The sequence below is a fragment of the Zea mays genome, unplaced genomic scaffold (genome assembly GCF_902167145.1).
Source record: "Zea mays cultivar B73 unplaced genomic scaffold, Zm-B73-REFERENCE-NAM-5.0 scaffold_23, whole genome shotgun sequence".
Lineage (NCBI taxonomy): Eukaryota > Viridiplantae > Streptophyta > Magnoliopsida > Poales > Poaceae > Zea > Zea mays.
In genome coordinates, this window is record NW_023366849.1 from 342,501 (window position 1) to 360,646 (window position 18,146).

At 42.6% G+C, this 18,146-nt stretch overlaps 1 protein-coding gene and 1 pseudogene across 2 annotated transcripts in view; both read right to left on the reverse strand.

Moving 5' to 3' along the window:
* Positions 1-18,146, reverse strand: part of LOC118474227 (NAD(P)H-quinone oxidoreductase subunit 2 A, chloroplastic-like) — a 70,905-nt pseudogene that overhangs the window by 4,535 nt on the left and 48,224 nt on the right. Inside the window, exon 1 of the transcript XR_004853973.1 lies at positions 1-18,146. This exon is cut by the window's left edge and continues 4,535 nt beyond it; it is cut by the window's right edge and continues 48,224 nt beyond it. The product of XR_004853973.1 is annotated as an NAD(P)H-quinone oxidoreductase subunit 2 A, chloroplastic-like (transcript).
* The window catches only part of LOC118474230 (NAD(P)H-quinone oxidoreductase subunit 2 A, chloroplastic), a 69,055-nt gene that overhangs the window by 4,535 nt on the left and 46,374 nt on the right, over positions 1-18,146 (reverse strand). The window contains exon 1 of the mRNA XM_035963712.1: positions 1-18,146. This exon is cut by the window's left edge and continues 4,535 nt beyond it; it is cut by the window's right edge and continues 46,374 nt beyond it. The gene's annotated coding sequence lies outside the window, so the exon portion shown is untranslated.

Here is an 18,146-nt window from a genome sequence, read left to right on the forward strand (position 1 = left end):
ATGTTTCATTTGCAGGTGCTGCCGGTCTTCGGCTGAGCTTACTAAATAAAAGAAAGCACGGCCTGGAATCGTAAATAGACGAAGTGGTGTTTTTTCCTTTCCTTGAGGATCTATGCTTTTCATGGCTCTCTTTCTAACGTGGATGACAGGTTTCAAATAGTGGATCAGTTTCTTAATTTTCTAAGTGCTTTTCGTTGCCTTCTTCTTATCTTTATGTACCCTGGAAAAAGAGAAGAATCTTCACCATTACCATCACCTCCAATGGTTGGCGTCCCTTTAATTGTCATTTAGTAGTAGATAGGTTTGTTGAGGACATAATCTCCCGGCCTTATTCATGCATGATAAAGGTAGCCTTTCATAGTCCAAAGCCTTTGTGTGCTTTTGTATTGAACTCTTTTCTACAACGTTGAAGGATTGCCTTACGGGATTAGCAATGGCTTAATAAAAGGATTCAAAAAGGGCTTCTCTTAGGTCCCATACTAGATGACCACCCGGAACTGGATGTACTCGTACTAGAACATTTGGTGATTACCCACCGGGACTTCCTACTAAGTATTTGACACTTCCATCAAGAAGAAAACTCTAAAGTACTCAATCAATGGGAATGGTACTTGCAAAAAAAACATATAGGACCAGAGAAATGGGAACGAGGCTGACCTATCCGGGTAGTGAAGTCTACCTATGCTAAAGAGCAAGTTCAATATTTGGTTCGAGTAGCCAGCCCATTTTCAGGAGTGGCTTATTATAGTATTCTGAAAAATCATACGAACAAAGAAAGCCTATTTTAGGAGTCCACCATATCAAGGGAAAGGGAGATCAGGCTTGGCCTTCGCTTTGCTTATGAATCTTGATTTCTTTGCTTTTGAATGAGGGTCTGGATAATAACAAGAAGAGTCAAGGTAGCGAAAGTAGCTATACTCTAGTAGCTGGCGGGGCTAGTGCTAGTGGTGAAGGAAATCAAATGGCAGAGAAGACACGGATTCAGACTTCTTTTTTCCCTTGGTGGTATGCAGATTCATTGAACGAAGAAGGCAGTCTTTCTTCCTCACGAACAAGATCGGAGCACCCAAGCCAAGGTTAGGCACTCGATTGGCCCGTACGTACTCTAGAAGCAAGATCGCGAGACGTCCCTATAACACATCGCTGACGTCCTCAAGGCTTTCGTTGTCGAAGAGTGAAAGATCTCACAAGTCCTCCATACGTCAGTTTCTATTCCAGCCCAGCAACGAAGGTCGGTCTGCAACATTCCCTGGTACGAGTATGCAGCGTAGTGACTAGTTGATTCTTCAATTCCTTGAAGCCCGTTGCGTAGTCCGTGTCGAGTTGTCCAATCCTTTATCAATAGGTACAACGGCAATCAGCGTCCTTCAATTCATGCTAGTCGTTGAGAACTCAGCATGTCGTCGTATTCTGGCGAACTCCGAACCGTTGTTCCGAGTCAAGTAGCAAAGCTAAGGGTAGGACGAATTATCAAAAATGGAGCATTGCCCTGCTTTCGTGTCGAGAAGCAGAGTAGCAGATGACTTTCCCGAGGTCACAGACGTAACTCAAAAAAACTCATTCCTTTTGAATTAATTTCGAATAGTTCTTATCTTTGAACCACTAACATCCAAGTATCAACGATGCGCGAGACCTTACAAACAATCTGGTAAGCTTGAGTGGACCGACTGAGATCTAAAATACTATGGTTATGGTTATGGTTATGGTTATGGTATGGTTAGGAACAGCTTGACTTATCTCAACAAGTGCAATTTCTTTCAGGCTTATTCACTGAAATATTAGAAACCCTTTTTTCTTTCTTAATGACTTCGCTCTTCACTTACTTCATATCCAACTATTGATAGCCGGCCTAGTTTCAAAGGATACCCAGGGCGCTAAGCATGAATAGGAGACAGTGAAAAACAGCAATCAGTATAAGAACGAAAACAAATAGTAGAAAGGAGTTAACTTGGGTATAGGTTTCTAGCTTGGGTGGGAGGACTCACTCACTAGGGAGGTAGCCGCAAAAATAGGAAACATAGGGAGTAGCAGCAATTTATAATAGGAAAGTAGGTGTAAGCAGCTACCCGATAGAAGTCTAACGAAAGTAGGAAAGAGTTTATTGAGTGACTTGAGGATAACGAAACCACTATCTATATAGATAGGATTTCCTATGCATAAGATTTCTGAGTAGTACTTGAAGCTTAGCACTAGCATTGGCATTTAGTAGTAGTTCTGGCAATGAGTGACTACCTCTATATACCTTGCTCAGGGAAAGGAATAGGCATATTTCTAAAAAGGATAAGCTGGCAAGCACAGGTTTCTAAACAGGAGTTAGGTATGGGTTGTGTGATTTGAACGACCAAGTAACGGATACAAGACATAGGCCCACTATAAAAAGGAGTTCATTTTTGCGTAACGGTGCAGTACCGGTATATCCATATGGTTTAGGTCAAGTAGTTGGATAAGCTGGATAGGTCAACAAGTGAGTACGTTGAGGGAGCCGAGCCGTAGTTGATTTGTTTTTTCGTTTTCACGGGCAGAGACAGGTATAGTTGTTTTTACAAGGGCTATTGTTTAGCCAATAGAGACATATTGAATAGGTCAATGCTAGGAATATGCAGTCACAGATAAGATAAGTAAAGAATAAGTGAGTATGTACGAGTCAACTCATAGGTTTAGTAGGGCTACTAGAAAGAGGAGCTTGGGACAGAGCTAGCAAGATATGAACCACGAGCAGAGGTTGTCCCTTGAAAGAAGCACCGACCGAACAGGTATCGAGATATGCATCTGGATAGGTTGTTTTAGCTAGCTAGGCATTTGCTTGTGATTAATACTTCTTTTCTTAAGGTTAAGGTAGTTAGCTAAGCAAGTATGTATTCACGGAGAAGCAATGGTATAGGTTGAGGTTTAGAAAGCTAAGTAAAGTATTTCAAGTATGCATGCGTGATAAGTCAAGCAAAACCCGGACGGAAGAGATGGATTTTTTTATTTGTTAGAGGAAGGTGTAATATGTGTATGTAATAGGACTAGAAAGAGGCATGTATGGTATAAGTAAGGAATAGGCTTTCACAGAAAGGCATGGAATAGCTTAGAGGGATAGTATAGTATTTAACAAAGAAGCACGTACCGCATCTGGTTAGGTCAACAAGTTGTTGGTTGGCATTCAAGGTATGTGTAACGTTGAGAAACAGGTGCTAGGTATGAACGAGTAAGCTACTAAAAATAGGCGAGATATGGTTTCAATAGCCTAAGAGTTCATGGAAAGGGATTCACAGATAGGCGTGGGCATGGGAAAGTAAAGTTATGTATGCAAGAGACAGGTATGCACGGAATAGGGATAAGCGAGCACCGGGAGAGATATGCCAGTAATAGGACTAGGTTTAGAGAAATAGGCATATGTGAATAGGGCTACTAGATCATTAAAGTATAGGTTTTGGGTAAGCTCGCTCATATCGAAAGAAGAAATCGAAGGAAATGAAGCATAAGCTGACTAGGTCAAATCCTAGGCTGTTTCGATAGACAAAAGAAAATAGAAAAAAGTAGTGAGTGAGAAAGAAATAAGTAAAAAAATAAAAGACGACCCAGACGAAACAATTAGTGAAATCGTTCTATTTCCTCCATATCCTCAAACATATGCCTATCCCCGCACATGTTCTTACTCGCATATTGGACTTACGAAAGGTAAGCCTTATTCCCAGCTATTTAACTCAAAAAAAAACTCTTAACGCCCATATGTTCATTCTTTCTTTGCTTCTCATGTTTCCATGCTCCTTTCTGGTGGCAGGAGGCAAAGAAGAGACATAATGGAGATAATGATGGTTCAAATCCAACCATTCCTTGGGCGTGGTTCGAGCGAGAATTCAATGATCAGTATTTAGATGTTATGTCTCGGGAAGCGCTTCGACAGCAATTCGTTAGCCTAAAACAAGGGAGTGGTACTGTTCAGGACTACAATATGAAATGCGACAACTTGATGAGGTATGCTCCCGACATTGTGGCAGATGACTTCCGCTTGCGACGGCAATATCTGGAAGGTCCCAGATTTACACAAATAATCGACCTTCCTGGTACAGTGAGACTAGTGGATCTGATGGCACATGCGCTACGAGTGGAGTCATATGAGCGGGTCAGCAAAGCTTTGTTCTCAATGTAAAGCCACGAGGGATCATCAATCAAGGCCAACAATGAATTCCCCGCCATCAGCAAATCCAGCTAAGCAAAATTCTGGCGTTGTGAATTACGAGAAGGTTTGGTGTCGATATTGTCAAGGGAGACATCATGAGTCAACTTGCTACAGGAAGAATGGCACTTGTTACAATTGTGGTGGGCTCGGTCATTTCGCTAGGGAGTGTCCCAAGCCAAATTCAAAACTCATGCTTGGTGTACAGACCGAACCAAACCGATGACACAGGGAGTAGTGGCGAGAGGTGGCGGTACACAACAGCCGAGAGGTCGTGGAGGTCCCATCTCTCAGCGGGACGTGAGATTTGGAGGCAGAGGAGGCGCGCGAGTCACAGTTCAGGCACATCACAGCGAGGCTGGGGGACCAATCGACAGACTAGATCAGACAGATGACACTACCGTGGCCACAGAACTGATAGCAGGTATCTTCAATATTTCTGGGTGCTTTGCTTACGTACTGATTGATACTGGATGCAGTCACTCAGTATCATCTAAAGCTTGGGTCAAAAGATGTGGGCTGGCGACAATAGAGAGTGGAAAAACAATGTTGATCGGAACCTTTGAATTCTTCATTCAGGAATTGAGGTGTTCATACCTTAAGATACAGATTGCAGGACGAGAGCTAAGAGTAGACCCAATAGTTGCAAAAGCAGGACGATATGATGCTGGGCTTGGAATGGTTGACTATGCATCATGCCACGATTGATTGTCCACGCAGGAAGGTGACATTCCAGAAACCGGGGACTAAGCCATTTTCATTGCAATTCAGACAAGTTGGTGATCGAATCACGACAATCTCAGCTTTACAGGCACAGCATCTAATCGAGTCAGGTTGTACCGCCTACCTTGTATCAGCCATGCAGACGAAATCGGAGGTCAAGAACCTATCATCTATTCCAGTGGTGTCAGAATTTACCGACGTCTTCCATGAGACTCTACCAGGATTACCGCCTGAACGAGAGGTTGATTTATGCATCGAAACCAAACAAGCAACGGATGGAGCAACTAGCGCGAAAGCCGTTGCGCGTTTTGGTTTGCTTTATCCGCCATGCCATTGCCATTGCCATAGTAGAAAGAATAAGCTGCTTCTTGTTTAGGGCGGGCTATCTTGACTCTTGAGCCTGAGAGGGAGAAGGCTTCCCGCGTGGGCGGATTAGCAATCCCTAGTCTTCCATAACGCGTATTGGACTTATGTTTCCTCCTCCTCGAAGATGATGGATCTATCTGGTCACCGAAGCTAAATGGACCCGAGCTGTTGATGACCGAATAGAAAGGTTTTTTTTCAATGGCAAGTCCTAGATGATGTAGGCTTTGCTTATCCTGGCCAACCACAAAGTACGCATCTCATGTGCAAAGAGACGATCTTCCGTCATAGACTATAATAAATAGTAAATGGACCGATCACCAGTTTATTGGCTCGTTCATTCAGGTAAGGAGGCTGTGACTTACAAGATGTCAAAGGGAAACCATTGTGGAAGTTCTTCGGTAAAGGGCTTTAAGCGAGTAGGGGTAGCTGATACTACGGCAGGGATTCGCGAAGAGCAACGCCTTACGATGTTCATGACCAATTGGTCAGCATCTAGCAAGAAAATGGATGCGTGTTAGCGCCGTGGCGCTTTCTAACCCTTTTATGCCTTTGATACCACCCTCGGTAACGCACTAATAGACCCCGCTGTTGACTCACGTTGGATTCAATCGATTGCTTTCCGCATTTCTAGCCACGTTTCAGCCCTATCCTTCTGTTCTTTATGCAGTAGTTGGTTGTTTATGGCCAGCCAGCCGAGCCGGATAAGATCAAGCAATAGCCGGCATTCAATTCTTCTTTACATCTGCAGCTCCAAGAAAAGAATCAGAAATTGAACCTTTCCACCAAGAGCCAGCCTATAGTGAAATTGGTAAGTTGAGGGCGCTAAGCCTTTTGTTTAAGATGAGTAAGGGCTCCTTTTTTTCAGGGAATAAGAATAATCCGAAAGTCGCTAGATTAGGAAAGCATAGGATCGAAGTCTTGAACGGACTCATTCACTGCCTCAGAATATGCCCACGCTGCGCGCCCTTGACATTTTGCATCACTGTACATCTTTTCTCCATTAGCCCCACACGAACCAGATTTGCTTTTTGAAGCACTAGAAAAGCCAAGCAAAACTCCAAAGTGCCCGGGCCTGCGAAAGCTGAATGAGGGTAGCCTCTCAATTCCTTGATATTAGTAGGAAACGGCATCCCCAGTATGTCTTTTGTTTTGGCGGGATACACCCTTTCTTTCGTACTCAGAATCCGAGGTTATAATATGCTCGACTGATCCTATTTCACTGTCACCACCTTTGCTTCTTCGGTTGATGAGTCTCAGGTGACTCTATTAGATTCTTGGGTCGGGGAGTTTTCAGTTTCTCTAGTGGGAGAAATGGTGTTTGACAGGAGGGCCAACAGTGTTAAGAAAAAAAAGGAGATTCTGGCGGATACATAAAAACCAAATGCTTAATGTAGGGGATTTTCATACTGTCAGATCAAGAAGGGTTAGGGGAACCATTCAATGCCAGAGTAAGCTGGGATTAATACAGCTTAATTGAAGACTTCTTTCTCTTTTTACCGAAGATCATTCTTCCCGAATAGAGTACGCGTAAGGATCTTCACTTTTTTATTAGTAAGGAGTAGCGAAAAGAGACTTTCTATTTCTCAGAAGCCTGCCGCAGCTTTTTTTCTCACGAAAGACCCTTTGACTTGATAGCCAGAACGCCGATGAAAGAGAACGTAAGTAAGTCTCCTAAAAATAAGTAGTAGCCCTATCCGATTCATTCTCCTATGCCTACAGATCGATTTTGAGCCGATGATCAGAGTGTTTGTTTGGAAGGAGGTAGTCCCATCCCATCCCATGTAAGTGGATGTAGGCAGATAGCCTTCCCTTGTTGAAGAGGCTAGTCTTTGTTTCGGATTCCCATGTTGACGAAGAAAGTGCCCGAGCTATCACATTTCTTATTCGAGGGATTTTTATGTTTACGATTTGCGTGTTTGGGTGAACCTTGACCAGCCTCGGTATCTAGTGAGCCAATGAAATTTTCTTCCAGAGAGGAGCCTTACCTAAAGAAGAAACTATGCCCCTGGTTTGAAGCGAAGCGAGAAAAGACAGCCTTTACCATCTTGACGATAACGAGTCACTAGTCTACAACGTAAGCAGATTCCTGAACTGACCCAGCTCTACTTATGCAAGCAAGTCCGGCACAGACAATTCACTTATATCTTGAGTAGCTAGCTATATAGGATCTAGAGAGCTATCTTCTTTGTTGAATGCTCTTTGAGAGTAGTAGAGCCAAGAGGAATAGTACGTTGACCAGTGCTACAAGTTTGGAGTTGAAGCCCGAGCGTTAGCGAGTTTATTTTTCACATGAGATGTAGGCAAGCACTGAGGTAGCCGATTCCACTCCGAACTCCGCGCCTTTCCATACACTCTTACTCCAAACCATTTGAGAAAAGCATACTGCGTCTTATTGCCAGATTAACGTCCGGGCCAAGCACGCACCGATTGCACTCTGACCTTATCTTATCTTGTCAGGCGTAGACGAGACAAGCAATGAAACGAAGAATTTACTAGTGAAGCCGCGGAGACAAACCCAGGAAGAGATCTGATCGAGAACGCTGCGCGCCTTTTCCACTTACGACAATATACGAAACACTTCATGATATCGCAAAACACAACCACAATCTAGATCCGTCAAAATGTGAGTTGGTAGCCCGCCCGTGCAACTTAGAAATGTGGTATAAGAACAATCGGGCAACATCGGGAGCAGTAAATGGGTTTACCGAGTATAAAGAAGAGCTGATGTTAGAACGCTTCAAAGCCCGGCTAGTAGCCAAAGGTGCGGAGCAAAGAGGAAGGAGTAGATTTCACAGACACTTTCCGCCCTGTTGTTCGACCCACATCAGTACGTGTTGTACTTACCATTGCCTTATCTTTTGGTTGGCCATTACATCAATTGGATGTCAATAATGCTTTTCTGCATGGTGACTTGGAAGAGCCGGTTTACATGCTTCAACCACCGGGTTTGACTGATCCAACCTATCCACAGCATGTTTGTAAACTTAGAAATAGGGCTCCCCGTGCCTGAAAAATTCCAAACTTGCTTGCAATCACTAGGCTTTCATTCTTCTCAATGCTTCGCCCTTCCTTATTCCTCTTCGTCTTGGTATGATACTTTCCTAAAAGCAAGGATGGGTTTCTTTTGCAAATGATCTGATCTAACAATTGAATGAAAGCACATGGTTTGCGGGGCAAGGGATGCTGTAGTTTTTTCTGAATGTGATAGCTAAGAACTGTTATTATTCGCTCCACTCTTGCCATCACGCTCTGTCTTGAGCATCTCCCACATCTAACTGCAAGCCTTGCTTTCCATTGGCTGATTCTCTGTTCCAGGTACAAGTCAAGTGGTCCGGGGATGGATTCCTGGTGAAGAGCACTTTTGGATTATCTAGTTGTTGCTTTGACTACCCCAATACCCAGGATTAAAGAAATACGATTCCTAGCGCTAGAAAAATGCATATATAGGGTCCAGAATTCATGCAATGGAATGAAATAAGGGTTTAAGCCGGGGATTAAAGAAAAGGAATTAGGGGGAATGTGGAGAAATCATAAAAGCTAAAATCAAGTCGGTGGCGCGATAAGATAGTTCTTCAAATGTTTGCGAAGCGCAAGACCGTGTATCTGCTTATCCACCCGCGGATTGTAGGTTAGTAATGCAGATCTTTACCCCTTATGGACCAAATCCCGGGCACTGTAAACACTTGCATTTCGCCACCGGGTGATAAAATCTGCAGGATCCACCTTTGTTTGATATCAACTGGACCTTATGCGAGAGAAAGTGATGCCATCAGAATCTTAAGGTATTAATATGTAATTGGATAAACTGAGCTTTCACCTAGAAACTTCTATTTCTGTGTAAGAAAGAAAGACTAAAAGCGAGTTCTACTAAACTCCAGATTGACTGGTTGTCTTACGCAGTGCTAGCAGGGGTTCGAATCTTCTTGATGCGGATTATCCAAGCTTAGAGTATGAAAATAGGAGCTCTTCTTAATCCCGGGCCAGCTTTGCTTTCCTCTAGAAGAGACAGGCTTACTGAAACTAGCACTAGCAGCGCGTCTTGTCGTCAGTCAAATCCAATTCAATAAAGAACAAGAAAATGTAGGTGAACAAAGAAAGAAGGCAACTGCACTGCTCTAAGCCGTATGTCATGTGCAGGTACAGCCCGGTTGAGTCTGCATTATTTAAGAGCTTCTAATGTCCGTATGCTGTCGCGGTTTGGTCAAGTCTAAATGCTCATTATGGTGGCTCATGCGACCTACAATTTAAATAGAGCTAATTTGGCTGCCAAGAGGCACCTGCCAAGAAGACTCAAGCTGTTGATTTCTGCTTTCATAGGGGTCTTTTGGGGGTTGTTTAAGCATAGGGATGGGCGAGTGTGGGCTACAATGCCACCGGACTTGCTGTGGGTAGCTCAAGAGGTCTGCCTATGGTTCAATTGACAGGTGGTTGTAGTTTATTTTGAAGTTTTTGATGTTTCATGTACATGATGATAGAGATCTGTCAATTTGGGATTTTTACACCCACTAGTTTTATAAAACTTAGATGCGAGGAGGTTTCTTTTAGAACACTCTTCAATGAGTCCTCTGCGAGCCTTATGAGTTCAGATCCTCTACTGTGCAGAAGCTCACTCTTAGCGATTCATCTTATCTCATGAACGAAAGGAGACTGCTCCGGTGTGCGGGTGAAGGGGACGAGACCTTGTGCCTTCCTAGTATCGAAGCAGGAGCTCCTTGTTAGAGTAGAGAAAAGTTGGTCGAATTGGAAATGAAATATTTAGAGCTTTTCATTATCTAAATTTACCAACTAGAAAATACTTGACTATTTTACTTAACTTATTCATAAGTTGGCGCTGTGTTTACTCAGGAAAATCCAACTAAAACACAACAACAAGAGAAAGATTCTACTATGATATGACCTTCTGTAATAATGAACTAGTTTTGCTGATGCAAGCCATCGATTCAGTCTATAACGATGATTGGAGGGTGAGAGGTGCTACGTCTTTCATCAAAGATCGTTTGAAAGAGATAATATACACTACTGGGGAGTACCATTTTTATCCGATTGATCTATATCATTTAGATAAATATTATTTAAAGAAAGAGAATTTCCTCTATCAGTTAGTTACTATGGAAATGGAAATGGAAGAAGATAGAGGGGTCTTAACCACAGAATGTGTGAACGGTGATGATTTACATGTCTATAAGTGTAGATTTGCATCTGATGCACTTCTACGCGTTAGCAAAAGTGTTATTAAACACCGTCTTAGTCTTAGTAGATGGATATGGATATTACACACCCCCGCAACTCACTAAGTTGAGGGATCTCAAGGAAGGCCACTATAAAGGCTTAGGTGAACAGAATAACGTTAAAGCACTTGTAAAGATACAATACAGTTGAGTGATAGTTTCTATCATACAAATCAAACTGATATATTAGCATATATTGATGGTATTATCCCCGATGGTCTTATAAAAGATCTAACCGGACAGGTTGTTAGTCTACCAATCTATTCTATTCAGAATCATAATATGATAAATTACCCATGGGTCTCTCCCGTAGGAGAACTAACTAAAGTTCTATTTCATCTTTACTATACTATACTATACTATACTATACTATACTATATTGAAAATTGAAATTGAATTGATACAGTGTTTGATAAATGGTATCCAGGAGTACAATATAGCCGTTGGTATAACGAAGTATTTATAGCCTTCAAGTACGATGATTTTGTATGTAACCTAGAAGGTCTTCAAAGTCTATTATCTACAAACCAACTAGAAGGATCTGTTGAATATATCGATTATATAAATAATTCGTATTTTATCACTCATAACGATGAAAAGTTTGTTTACCTGTATGATGGCCATGTTGAGGTAAGGACCCTCCATGGAGGCCGATCATTCTGGGAAAAAAAGGTAACACATAACAAAACATCTTGAAAGGGGTTAAGCAGGGAGATCTCGACTAAGATCGTAAAGGAGAGAGAGACTAGAGCCGCTTACTCACCCTAAGGCGGCAAGGGACAACAGAATCGAGGAGAGAGTCGAGTAATCGCAGAGTCGAACCACGATGAAGTTGTGCCCGCAGTGTTAGTTTGTAACGTATAACTTATCGAATGTTTCCGTGGAAGCGGAAACAAGTACTAGTTAGACGCAGGGAAACGAGCAGAGACCGTAAGTCGCCGTTAGACGAGTGAAGGCGACCCGAAGGGGCCGGCCCGCCAGAGTAAGCAAAAAAGGCTCTAGTAGATCTCGTAGTGGAGAGAGAAGTCGAGATATCCAGATAGGATGGTCTCTTTATGTCACTAATAATGCTATCTGTTAAAGACTAGCAAATATTATGACAAAGGTTGTCTGGCTCTAGACTATAACATGGATAGAGGTGGGAATACCACATGGGAGGAAGGGGAAGTTTGCCTGGTAGATCTATCTACTCCAGCTTTCATCGTAGTTTTCAGGGGAAGGGCGGACGAAGCCACTTTGACAAACAGGAACCAGCCACAAGTAAAAAAAAAAGGTGATGGGAAATTTCCAATTAGATCGAGATTCTTCTTTATTGTTATGGATAGAGGTTCGCTTTCCCAGCTGTAACCGATGCCACAAAGGCCTTAGGTTTGAATGTTTGATTCGACTTCTTTTCCAATTGTCTTTATCTAAAGGCAGAATTCGCTTGTTTATGAGTCGTTCCTGTCCTGTAGTTCAATACACTATTATAAGGCCAGTTGCCTATACAGGATCTCCAGTTTCTAGTACAGTCAGCTTTAGTTATCGCTACACCCTCTCTAGACAAACGATTTGATTCAACCCACTCTACTACTGGTACAGTAGCACCCTGCCTTAATAATCGCATAGGCACCCGGGAACCTTACTCAGTAAAGAAGGAGACTCCCTAAACAAGACTGCTAGCTGGTATGGAGGGACTCGCTTTGCTTGCTTCCTAGTCAAATATGCCCTATCCGTCTGACTTTAATATGGAATGGTATATATATAAATATCCTTCCTGCAGAACTTAAGGTCTACACGTGAGAAATACGTATAATACTACGATAGGAGAACTACTAACTTCCGCCATCTGCATTAGTTACGTTAGCGTAGGTAGGCGGTTCTCATGCCAAAGGGGAAGATCTCGCTCAGCCAAGTGCACAACCTGAGTAAGTACACTTATCGAGGAGTGATAGGGCAGCAGAGTTTGAGGCAAAAAAAAGATTTGGGTGGCTATGGGTGATATGGGGAATCTAACAATTAATTGACAATGATTTCACCGTGGTGTGCATTGGTAGCTTCAAGACGAAGGCATTTTCCATATGTAAGCCACAACACAATTTCAGTATCTTATTCTTCTGAACCAGGAAAAGCGTTCTGGTAAGGAGGATGAAAGAAGAGTACGAAAAAGGAAGTCAAAAGTGGTAGATCCAGGACATGCCAATTTCTTTCTCATCTTTCGCATCGCCAGACAGCGCATGGTTTTCTCAAGATCGTAGTTAATTAAAGAAGAACGGAGATTGAGAAGAAGATAAAATGAACTTAAGTCCTCGTCTCAAGAAAAGAGAGGGACGAGTCGAAATTCGTTCAGGACTTGTGCACGTAAAAAGGCTTCCACGTTTGACCATAGAAGCCCTGGGTAGAGCAAAAAAAGAACATAGAAAAAGAATAGGCCTGATTTGATTCGTCTGCTCGTGGGATTGCCGATACTGCTACCCGGCTACACTGAAAGAGGGAAGCGAATAGCCTGAAGATTCTTTCCTTTGTTGTCTCACTATCAGAGCTTGCGAGAGAGACCAAAAATACTCTCTTCGGCGACTTAGACTTACTCATTTTGGCGATGTCTGGCACCCGCGCAGGAAGGGTTGAATTGTCTGAATTGAACTCTGTGAGATAATGGATCTAACGTTAGGGCTTAGTTACTCCATCTCTCTAGCCGGAACTACTTGAACCCGAGTAATTAGCTTCCTTAAGCCATGTCCATATTTATGGAGCTAAATCGGATGGTAACTAGATTCATTCCGTAGCATGGGATGGGATTCTGTAAGAGCATCTCTAAATAATAGCTACGCATCAGTTTGAGTTCGAGATTGAAAAGTCCTCTCAAGTTGACTATTTTTGGATAAATGGGTCCTGTCAAACTGTTGTGACTGGCATCAAAATACGAAATGTTAGATTACCAATACTATGTTAGCATTATCAAGACTGCAATCTATCACAATTTTGAGATGCTCTATAATTATAGATACCAAGAAAACATGATTATCTGTAAATTGGTCCAGAAGTGAGAAAATAGGTGTGAAATTCCAGGCTAGGGTTAGCAAGGAATTGTTTGGGCTGATTGAGGATATAGAGCTGATGGAGCTACCTTTGCAAGGGCGCAAATTCACTTGGAACAATGCTGTGTCAGCTGCTAAGTTAGACAGATTCCTTTTTACAATAGACTGGGATTCAATGTTGTATACCCATGCTGTGGCGACAGCCCCTTCCTAGATATGGTATGGTTCAGACCATGTTCCTTTGTTGGTGGAGTGTGAGACTGAACTGTTCAAAGGGTTTTTCAAGTTTGAAAGATCATGGTTGAAACAAGAAGACTTTATTCAGAGGAGCATGCACTGTTGTTAAAAGGAGAATTGGGGAAGCCTTTTGAGTACATTTACAACAGATGAGAAAGTGTTTTAGGGGTGGAGTGCAAATGTGAATAGAGAGATTAGGAGAACAAAGGAAGAATTGTTGACCAGTCTGGATAAGTTGGAGCTTTAGCAGGAAGAGAGGGAATTGGAGCAAGAGGAGTGGGAGTGCGTTGATTACTGATTTCACAGGGGTTCCCCTACCGTCCAGAGAGAGTTGTCGCCAGGTCCTCGAAAAAGAATCTGCCATAAAAGAGATGGAGATTGACCATCTGCACCTGCTCATTCAATTATTCTATTCCGAGAAATCAGGACTACAATCTTCAGACAGAGCTTCGATAAACTACTTGTCTCATTGGGAATACCCTCTTATGGAGAGCTAGATTCCGTAGTGGAGTTTACTTAGCTAAATTAGCAACTTATCGATCTGCTGTAGCTTTTCAAATCCACTCTAACCGAACTATGTTAATTATGGAGCCTATCCTTAGAAAATAAGATTGTCCTTGTACTTGCTCTCTCATTCCTGGGAGTCCTTCAAGGGTATCAGATCTTGAAACAGGTTTTTCTTTCGCGCTTCCCCTAGCGCAGGCAGTAGTTTGATAGCGAGTTCACCTTCCTAGTAACGTTTGCTCATTTCTTTGTTTAGCATTTCTTTCCTGAATCAGAGTTTTGAGTAGCCGGGACGGACATGAAATTAAGAAAGAGCCCGCACGATCTAGATGCACTGAAAATGGCTATAAAATATCCAGTTTTAGAAAACAACACTCTCTCTCTCTTTACGAGAATTTCAAGTGGGTTGGTTCAATTCCTAGCTTTTTTGGATTTGTATTGCCTTACGAACTTGCTAACTAAAAGAAGGTAGGTCCACAAACAAGTCTATATTGGAATAGATAGAGAGCATTTTTCCCCCTTGTAATTTCACAAAAAGTGGAGAGCCCTAGCATTGAATGAACGTAGTTACTTATCGAATTACCTGAAGTGAAGGAATGCCCAGACTTATTTACTTGTCCGAATAGATTGACTCGGTAGGCCGTAGGAAAAGATAACTCATGCCTACTTTACTTACTTGCCCAAGCCCTACCTACATATTTTACTAGTAGTTCTTTCGGAGAATTACTCTCTACCTACCTATCCTATCCTATCCTATCCTATCCTATCCTATCCTATAGTAGATTGAGTCGAGTAGTGATGAGCACTTATATATACCAGTCCGAGTATGGAATCGAACTAACTCATACATAGGAATTCCTTTCAGGTTGTCTTGCATTTACTTTTTCTTTTATTTGTCCCGAAGAGACAGGGAAAGCTTTACCAGTTGAAAACTGCGGACGGATTAGCCCTCATTAACTTAAACTTATGAGTTAAGTTTAGTAAGGAAGATCTTGGCTTTGTATTGCCGCTTTTCCTAGATATAGCTATAGCATAGTAGTGCGTTTGCGATAAGATTGAATTGAAACTCGAAGTGAGAGCATGCATTTCCAGCCATACGGAGAGAATTACCCGCCTACCTGGATGGCCTGCCTAGTAGTTCTTTTGAGAAGAAGTGCGCGCACATCTTAATTCCAACCCATTTCATGGATTTTCTCTAGCTACCTCATTTCAGTAAAGTTAAGCGGGTCGCCCTTTAAAGCCCCAGATTACCTGGTGGGGCTAGAGTCTATTGTTCAAAGCTAGCTAGTCGAAGTCTTAACTCCGTCCGTTTGGCTCAGTAAAAAAGTATGGGAGAAAATCCCGTATTTATTTTAGTTAGGCCCCCTCTTTCCCTCGATAAAAAGCAACTCAAAAGACAGTATGTAGACTCGGGGAAAACCTCTACCTAGGACTTGATTTACTTGTTTGAAAAACTTTTTATTATCGTATGGGAAAGTCACCCAACACTTTCTCTATAAGGATAGAGAAAAGAACAACAGACAACAAGACCAAATCCAACCGTTCTCCCTCTTCTTCTTTTTTCCGTCTATGTATAAGTATAAGGCTCTTTCGAAGCGGAATGTATTCTGCTAATGTGCACCACGGCACGGAGTTTAGATGAAATCCCGGTGGACCTTTGGGCTGCTTTATCTCATTCCACTGCAGAATTGGGGGTTCACAAGAACTTTGACATCTTTCCGCGAGAGCTGGCAGATCATCCACTCTTCATTGAAAAGTGCGTAAATTGCCTACCTAGTTTTAAAATTAATTAGAAAATGAGTGTCACAGCAGTAGCTTTTAAGATAGATGGTAGCCATGAATAAGGATATAAATGAGAGGAGTGAGTGTGAGGAGAACTTCCCATTTGCTGTTCTTAGACCCTGTAATAAAAACTTTGGAAGCTTCCTAGGAGCGAGTCAGCAATTTCGCTCGTTTTCCTGGTATCCAGACTTTCATAGTAGGTCTCGTAGCCAATATCCCTACCAGACAATCCAAAATGGAACCTTAGAGTGCTTTACCCGTGACCTTTCTTGTTGCTCCCTGGGCAAATAGAAACTATATCTTTTTCTATAAATAGGTCTGCCGCCCTGTTAGTGCTCTATTAAACCGGCTTTGTTTAGTCTGATCACTGATCATTTCACATCAACTCAGCGATTAGAAACTCGATGTCTTTTCGGCTGTTTTATTAGCAGCGTTAATAACCCTCCCTTCTGCTCTACGTTCAAAGACTTACTTCGTTTTTATTTGAAATAAGAATAACAGAGATGAGGGTAGCGGCTCTTACTGTGGCTGTGGCTGAATCACCGGCAGCATTAAAAAGGAAAGCAAAGACGTACGTGTATACTAAAACCCTCCAAACAATAGGTCTCCAATCCAGCGAGTAGATGAACGAGCCGACCAATAGGTAGGAAGGAAGGAGCGAGCCCCCCTTTTGATTTGAGAGGAATGGCTCATCCCCTCACCTCAGCTTTAGGAAAGAGCGAGCCATTCCTTGCCGGGGCGGTATGAGTTAGCCATTCATCTGTTGGATGTATGGAGCCGACTCAGTTGGGGCCAACGCCAGCAACCTAAGAAGCAGAAATTAGAGACATAGGCATTTTGCAAATACATACAAATAGAATATACCTGGCTCACAAATCGAAAGCAGCAGAGTAAGCAATTGTTAGAAAACCAAGACAGGTCAATTGATCCATCTTAAGTAAGCACTGTCTGTGTGAACTAGACCGCCTAGTAAGGAGATGCTTATTGCTATGTGGTTTCCACTCTTTCTTACAAGAGCTAATGAACAAGAGCTATTCCCTTCCTCAGATTCCATTTAGAAGCTAAAAACATCAGTAATGATGGAGGAAAGAAAGCCAACCTTAGCGGCCTTCTTCATTGGAAAGAACATTTCTCCCTTTTTCCGCTGCGCATTTCCCCGCCAGAATCCTCGTAGTACTATACTATACTATACTATACTATACTAAACTAAACTAAACTAAGTCGTGGCTTACAAGCTAGCCCGAAAGCAGCTTACCCTTAGCTTAGCGATTTGACTAAAAAGCCGAGTTAGCTAAGAATGCAGGAAAGAGAGATGATCTTAAAGAAGATAACCAAGTGGTGTATCAGCCTGATAGCTTGCTTGGCTCCTTTACCCTTCATGGTTAGAATGGGTACCTCGCGGTTGGATCCATTCCATCATCCATCAATCTCAGGATCCAGGCTCGCCTTCACTCGGTCAAGGGGTAGCCCTTTACCTCGTTCCGGGGTGATGAACCCTTTCATTCCTAGAACAGGGTATCTCCAATTTGAGTAACCAGCTTGCCATCCTTCTCAACCCACAATTGGAATTAATCCCGATAATCCTTTCCTTAGTTAGCTGCCCAGAAGGCGATCCAAACAAGAGCTGTATCAGCTCATGGGGATGACCCAGAATCTCTTTTCTCTGGTCTGTCGATCCAACCAGCTACCATGTAAACAACTATACCATGACTAGTTGACCCAGTGAGTAACAACTATCGTAGCGAACCTAAAGCATTCAGGCTTACCTCTTGGTAAACTTTGACTTTAGTTTGATATTACGCATAACCTTCCATCCAGTGGCCTTCCACCAGATCTTTCTACATCCGTGGTTATTAGACAGGATTCTGTGCTTCTACTTTTAGGCTTGCGTTCATAGACTGAATTCCACTATCTTAGCTCGCTTATGGTGGGAGTGTTCACTCGCTATCCTTGGGTAGGATCTTCTTACCGAGGGTATGACTACAAGAGCACAGCCAGCTGTATTCATGCTCTTCGAAGTACCCCTTTCTTGTCCACAGCTAGACAGCTCGTACTCATTTGCCCAGCAGTGGTCGGGTTCACCCATTCTTTGAACCTACCTATCTGCTTAACCCTCACCTTCCTTCA